The sequence below is a fragment of the Rutidosis leptorrhynchoides genome, chromosome 1 (genome assembly GCF_046630445.1).
Source record: "Rutidosis leptorrhynchoides isolate AG116_Rl617_1_P2 chromosome 1, CSIRO_AGI_Rlap_v1, whole genome shotgun sequence".
Classification (NCBI taxonomy): Eukaryota; Viridiplantae; Streptophyta; class Magnoliopsida; order Asterales; family Asteraceae; genus Rutidosis; species Rutidosis leptorrhynchoides.
The window spans coordinates 645,587,579-645,595,809 of record NC_092333.1 but is presented as its reverse complement, the minus strand read 5'-3'; positions in this window follow the sequence as shown (position 1 = coordinate 645,595,809).

Here is an 8,231-nt window from a genome sequence, read left to right as displayed (position 1 = left end):
ACCTTCATTCCACCGAACACCCATCACCACCCTCATCCTCCATCACCCACCATTGCACCACCATCACTATCTTCCTCTATATTTTTATACATACATACGGCATATGAATATATATGCATACAATCACCACCATCCTCCTAAAATCCTCACCTTCCATCACCATGATAACCACCACACAGGCAACCGTCGACAACCGCGATCCACCATATAACCAACCGCCACTCCTAGCACGATCACCTTACACCCATTACCACCATAACTCATCACCACTATCATAACCGGGACACCACTACCATAAACAACCGCCACCACCCTCTTCATTTGAACACCACCTCATACAACAAAATGATGATGATTAGCTCCTGCTGTCCGGTTCTGATTGAATTTGAAAGCCATCACTCAAAACCATCGACCACATCTATGTTTGCTATAATATTTCTTTCTTTGGTCATAATTAAACAACGATCATCATCATTAAACTCGAAGACCACACTCACTATAATATTTTTATTTTTCAATTTCTGTTCCGGTTGAAGATCACCACCATCCACCTTGACAACCATCATGTTGCTGTGTTTATTTTTGTTTCTACTTCTATAAACCACAACCATCGCCCGTTTTGTTTTTCTGTTTCTCTTACCACCACGACTACCCTTCACCGGAATCATCATCAACCACCTTCTCCCTCTTCAAACCCACTTGTAAATACTGCAGTCCGAACACCACCACCATCATCTAACAATACTATTGTATCGTTTCTGTTTACTGCAATTATGAGTGAAGAAGAAGATATTAAACAGTAATTAACGATTGATGATGATGATATAGGTTGACAACACACCACAAACCACCATCATCGACCCCTTCGTACTATTATTAATTTCGTTCAGATCTAACAGACCAAAAATCGAAAATCAAAACCTTTGATGTCAAACTATTAAACAAAATCCAGTTCGGTTATCTATTATTAAACGATGAATGATGAGGACAAATGATGGTGATTACAGTGATGTGAAGAAGAAGAAGAAGAAGAAGAATAAGATCCGAAACCCTCTTGATATATATATATTTTTTTTGGCGACTTTACTTCAAGATTTTCAGATCTCTGATTGAACCGTGATTGCATTAGGGTGGGCCGTATATTTAGTTATTGTGTTGGGCTTCTGCTTTTATGTTGGGCTGTGAGTCACATTTTAGTTATGTTGGGCCCTTAATTGTTTTTAGACTTGAACCGATAAACGAGTAAATATTAATGGACCTGAGATTAGATTCGAAAAAAAAAAAAATGGATGAATGGTAGAGGGTGTTGTTGGGTAAACTTGAGGTCGTGGGTTCAAACCCTGCTAGTGGCTTTTTTTAAAAATCCTATTCTTTTGAGGTACAACTTCTTTTAGTATTATTATTATTATTATTATTATTATTATTATTATTATTATTATTATTATTATTATTATTATTATTTTTATTATTATTTTTATTATTATTATTATTATTATTATTATTAATATTAAGTATTATGTAATAATATCAAAATTATTAATTTCATTATCATTATTATTTAACTTATTTTTTTAAAACTACTATTATTATTAAAAGTATCATTCCTACTAAAATTATTATTTTGTTATTATTAAAAACTATCATTTTATTTATTAAAATTATCATTTTTTTAAAAGTAACATTTTTATTTTATTATTACTATTATTACTAACATTATTATCCTTAACTTAGTACTATTACAATTATTAATTTTTGCAAAACAGAAGATAATTATATAAAGATATATTTATGTATACTAATATTACATAATAATATGTTTTAACTAATATAATATTATTTATATAACGTTAATTAAATCATACATCAAATAAGCATCTTAATATATTATAAGTATTAATAAAATTATATAAATATTAATCTTAATACATAATTAAATATATATAAAATTGTTCGATTACAATTATGTGTGTTAATATATATATAAATGATATAGGTTCGTGAATCCGAGGCCAACCCTGTACTTGTTCTAATAACGTTATATGTATTTTTACTACAAAATACAGTATGGTGAGTTTCATTTGCTCCCTTTTTAATTGCTTTTGCAATATATATTTTTGGGCTGAGAATACATGCACTGCTTTTATAAATGTTTACGAAATAGACACAAGTACTTAAAATACATTCTACGTTGAGTTGTACCACTGGCATATTTCCCTGTAGCTTGGTAACTAATATTTACATGGGTATTGTAAACGCGAATCCTGTTGATAGATATATCGGGCCTGACAACCCCAACCGGACTGGACGACCAGTATTCAACGGTTGCACAGTACTTCGTTTTGGTGACTACACTTGGTACGGTGTAGTGAGATTTCATAATAAAGGGAATATGCGACGTTGATTAAATGTTAAGTATGGTTACCAAGTGCTCAACCACTTAGAATATTTTTATTAAAACGTTTGTGTATATGAAATCTTGTGGTCTATTAAGATATTGAAATGATTGTTATGATAAACCTATGAACTCACCAACCTTTTGGTTGACACTTTTAAGCATGTTTATTCTCAGGTATGAATTAAGTCTTTCGCTGTGCATTTGCTCATTTTAAAGACATTACTTGGAGTCCTTCATGGCATACTAGGACAATACCTCGCAATGGGACCAGATGTTGATGACTTCGTCCAGGGGATAAGGATGGGTCCTCACACTATTAAACTACGCACATCCCTGAAACTGTTTGTTGTTCTGTTGACTAATATAAGCTATCTCTTCCTTCTGATTCATAGTCAAACCTGCATCACAATCTTTTGCCAGATGTAATCCCCCACAATACTAACAACCAACCTTCATACCATGAATATCCTTATTTATCTTCTCCAAATTCCTACCAAAAGAATCCAACTTAGCACTTATAGACCCAAAATCGTCATATGCACCATGGGTTCGGTTCTCTTAACTGAAGCTGAATGGAATGACTCATGATCTTGATGCCATTCGTGAGAGTAGGCAGCTTGCTTTTCAATTATTTCTAGCACCTTTTCTTCGGTCTTATCCATTAACGTACCACCTGCTGCTTGATCAATAGTCTGACGAGTTGGAATGTCACAACCCTTGTAGAAAATCTGGACCTTCTGTAAATCATTCAACCCGTGTTGCGGACACGAGCGTAGCATATTAGAATAACGGTCCCAAGCATCAAATAGTGTTTCGCTGCTCTTTTGTCTGAATTGAGAAATTTCTGCTTGAAGTCTAGCAGCTCGAGACGCAGGGAAAAACTTCGATAAAAACTTGTCCATCAAAATCTCCCAAAAGGTAATCGTACCCTCAGGTTGCTTATCTAACCATCTCTTTGCTTCTCCCTTAAGAGTCCAAGGAAAAAGCCTTGTCTTGATCGACGTATCGGCAACCTCATGCAACTTAAACAAATTGCAAACATTATTGAAAACACGAAGATGCTCGTTAGCATCCTCACTATCCTTGCCATGAAATTGGCAGTCAGAAGAAATCAAACTCAGGATCGCCCTGTAATTTGAAAAGGCTGAGTGATGTTCGGTTGAGTAATCGAATTGCCTTGGCCCCCTCGTGTTGCCTTCAACTTTTCTACCATAGTCTGAGGACGAGGTGGTTGTTCTTGGTCAGCCATATCTTCAGTCTCGAAAAGATCTAATGAAATGTAAGATTCTTCTTCTTCTCTGATTTCAGGTGGTGTATCGGGCACCACAGTCTCAGAACTACTTCCCAAATTAATTATATTAGCACTTGAAGAAAAAGATGAATCCACTGTAGACTGATGCTCTTGACTTATTGCTCCGAATAACTCTCTTTCGGGTTCTGCAAATGGTTGAAGAATCGGAGAATTAGAAGAACGCGTATGTGGCATGCACTACCTGTTATCTGCGAAATCACAACTAACAACTGATTAAACGTACCGATTCAACTGAGAATAACGAAAAGAAATAATAAACTCTAACTAACTAAACTAAGAACAATTAGATAACAATCTTAACTTTCGACACAACTGTCCCCGGCAACGGTGCCAAAAACTTGATGTGTGAAATCTAGTATATAATTTATCAATGGAAAATGCCGGTTAAGAGATTACTACACACTAACGGGCAGTGTACCCGATCGTGCAATAGTATATAATTGGTAATTCCGAAATCGTTCCAAGGACAGTTTAAACGTGAGAATTAAGATTGTAACTAATAAAATAAACTAAGTTAATCTATGAAAATCGAAAGTAAGAGATAGTTTGTTTTGTGGTTATTTAACGATTAGCCAAATCAAAGATTGATTAAAAGTAAAAGACGATATTTTTGTATTTTTAAGTTTATAAGAATAAATGTTGACTCAACAAAAAGTAAAGATATTTGAATTCAATGGATAAAAGAATGTTCGCCTAGATCTCCTATTCGTAGTGTTGGATGATTTGTTATTAAGCACCAGTTCAATTTATCAATACATGCAACTACAAAGTCGGTTTACCCAGAGTTCTCTTTTAGCAAACACGTCAAACTTAGATTTATTGGCTTAGGGTTCCCTTTCACCAAAGACCTCTTTCGTTTGTGACTTAGTAATTAACTAACTACAAGATTAAGATTCAATTGGTTACGCGTTCGCTCCACACAATTCACTCCTGTTTTGTTCAATCAATGTTACCCGGTTTATTCTCTTGGTCCAGTAAGCACCCAATCGGTTAAGACAAATCAATTGGAAATTAGATCACTAAATTGAAACAGGGTTCCCTTTGTTCAAACAAGATTCACTAATCAACCTAGTAACAATAATCAACACCCACAAGAATGGTTCTTAATCAAAACTCATAATTATCATGCATTAATCAATAAAACATTAAAGTATCATCCAAACACTTGCAAATATTCAATCTAGACAAACATTAAAAGCTTAGCCAACAATCATGGCTAAAACCAAAATCACAAATAAATAAAGGAAAGAATTCATTGTTTATGACAAAGAAATCAACCTAATTAAATAAGCAATAGCGGATGATGAACGGATTGACGGTTGAATCTGGAATGATTGAAGTGATTGAATGACCCTGGAGTTCTCCAAAAATCACCAAAAATTGCCCAAAAGCTGCCACAATTCGTCTGGATGGAAGAATGATAAATTAGGGTATTTTTCGGGCCTTTAATACCTGCCAAATTAATCTGGACCGCCCAACTGTCGCGCCGCGGCCCATATTGTCGCGCCGCGACAATACACGCTAACTGGAACCCTTTTTAAACCAACTTCTGTTCGTGAAAATAGGTATATGCCGCCAAGATTTTTCGTGCCGCGACCAACAACTGAAAATGATTCTCACGTTTATTTTTCTCCTTTTCCTTACTTTAACTAACTCAATTCCTCATGAACCAATACGTACTTAACGTTTAAATCCTCGGTGCACCAATAATAACAACCAATCAACAAAATGCCTCAAAAGCTTCAAAAACCGCATCTCTTCTACAAATAGCTCTTCAAACTCGAACATTCCCAATATTATCAAAATAAACACCAAATCGTATCCAAACGGACTAATTTATGATTGATATCGCTAAGGAAAGCGTGTATAAAATATGCGATATCATATAGCCGATTCATTTATAACTTCTAATTCAGGATTTTCAAGGCGAGAAAGATGATCAGCGGCGAGATTTTCTGCTCCCTTTTTGTCTCGGATTTCAATATCGAATTCTTGTAAGAGTAAGATCCAACAGATTAATCGTGGTTTGGCATCTTGTTTCGAAAATAGGTATCTAAGAGCAGAATGATCAGTACAGACCACCGTTTTAGCTAGAACGAGATACGAACGAAATTTGTCAAAAGCAAAGACAATAGCAAGGAGTTCTTTTTCAGTAGTTGTGTAATTCGTTTGTGCTCCTTGTAACGTCTTACTAGCGTAATAAATAGGTTGAAATCGTTTTTCAATCCTTTATCCTAAAACGACTCCCATTGCAAAATCACTTGCATCGTACATGAGTTCAAATGGTAGATTCCAATTTGGAGTTATCATGATCGTCGCATTAGTGAGATTTTCTTTAAGAATATTAAAAGATTTGATGCATTCATCTGAAAAGATGAATGGAGCATCATTTTCTAGGAGTTTATTCATAGGAGTGGCAATTTTAGTAAAATCTTTTATGAAACGTCGGTAAAAACCGGCATGCCCTAGAAAACTCCTAACTCCTATAACATTGGTGGGATGTGGAAGTTTAGCAATTACATAAACTTTAGCTCTATCTACTTCAATTCCTTCCTTTGAAATTTTATGACCAAGAACGATGCCTTCTTTAACCATGAAATGGCATTTCTCCCAATTAAGAACTAGATTTGATTGCTCGCATCTAATAAGCATTCTTTCAAGATTAACTAGACATGTTTCAAAAGTATCACCGAAGACTGAAAAGTCATCCATAAAAACTTCCATGCATTCTTCTATCATGTCGTGAAAAATCGCCATCATGCACCTTTGAAAGGTTGCAGGGGCGTTGCAAAGTCCAAATGGCATGCGTTTATAAGCAAAAGTACCATAAGGGCATGTGAATGTGGTTTTCTCTTGGTCCTCGGGTGCGATTGAAATTTGAAAGTATTCGGAGAAACCGTCAAGAAAATAATAGTAACTATTCCCGGCTAACCTTTCCAACATTTGATCAATGAAAGGTAAGGGAAAGTGATCTTTTCTGGTGGCGTCATTTAATTTTCTATAATCAATACAGACACGCCATCCTGTTACAGTCCTAGTAGGAATAAGCTCATCTTTTTCATTTGTGATGACAGTCATGCCACCCTACTTAGGTACACATTGAACTGGGCTTACTCATGGACTATCAGAGATTGGATAAATTAAACCTGCATCGAGTAGTTTAATAATTTCTTTCTTAACAACATCTTGCATATTTGGATTTAGTCTTCGTTGGCGTTGCACATATGTTTTATGACCTTCTTCCATAAGGATTTTATGTGTGCAATACGAAGGACTTATGCCTTTAATGTCATGAATTTTCCATTCAATAGCTGGTTTGTGAGCTTTTAGCACAGAAATGAGTTGAGATTTTTCATTTTTCGTAAGAGAAGACGATATTATTACAGGTAATTCAGATTCACCATGTAAATAAGCATATTCCAAATGGTTTGGAAGTGGCTTTAACTCTAATATCGGTGGTTTTTCTATCGATGACTTATATCGATATCTATCTTCCTCTTTTAGCATTTGAAGTTCTTCTGTTATTGGTTCGTAATCATTAGCCATAAGTGTAGCTAACATTTCAGCTTCATCAATTGGTTCAATTCCTTCTCCTAAAGAACATTCTCCTGTTCCTTATAATTCTGAAAATTCTTCTAACAATTCTGCATGTGAATCTATAGTTTGAATATAATAACATGAATCATCTGCAGATTGCAGTTGTTGCATGGCTCTATCAACAGAAAAGGTAACACTCTCGTCCTCTATACTTAAGGTCAGTTTCTTACCGAACACGTCTATTATTGCTTTAGCCGTGTTTAAGAATGGTCTGCCTAATATAAGAGGAACTCGAGAATCTTCTTCCATGTCCAGAATAACAAAATCTACTGGAAATACTAAAGTACTAACTTTAACTAGCATGTTCTTCATTATCCCTCTAGGATATTTTACTGATCGATCGGCTAGTTGTATGCTTATTCGTGTTGGTTTCAATTCTCCAAGGTCTAGTTTAGCGTATAGTGAATACTGCATTAGATTTATACTAGCACCTAAATCTGCCAATGCTTCTATTGAACTAAGACTACCCAGAAAATATGGAATTGTGAAACTTCCTGGATCTGATAATTTTTCTGGTAGTTTATTCAACAGCACTGCAGAACAATTAGCATTCATAGTAACAGCCGAGAGTTCTTCCATTTTCTTTCTATTTGTGATTAGATCTTTCAAGAATTTAGCACATCTTGGCATTTCTAAAATTACATCAATGAAAGGAAGGTTGACATTTATTTGTTTAAACATATCCAAAAATTTGGATTGCTCGGCTTTAAGTTTTTCTTTTCTCATTTTACTCAGGTAAGGAAGCGGTGGTTGGTATGGTTTAACATAAGGTTTTACCTTAACTGTGTTATCTTCATTAACCTTTTCAACTACCGGTTCTGTTTCCTTATCTTGCTCAGGCTGTGGTGCCTGTGTAGTAGGAATAGCGTCATCAGAAATTATAGGTATTTTAGGTGGTTTAAGTGTAATACCACTTCTCATGTTAAT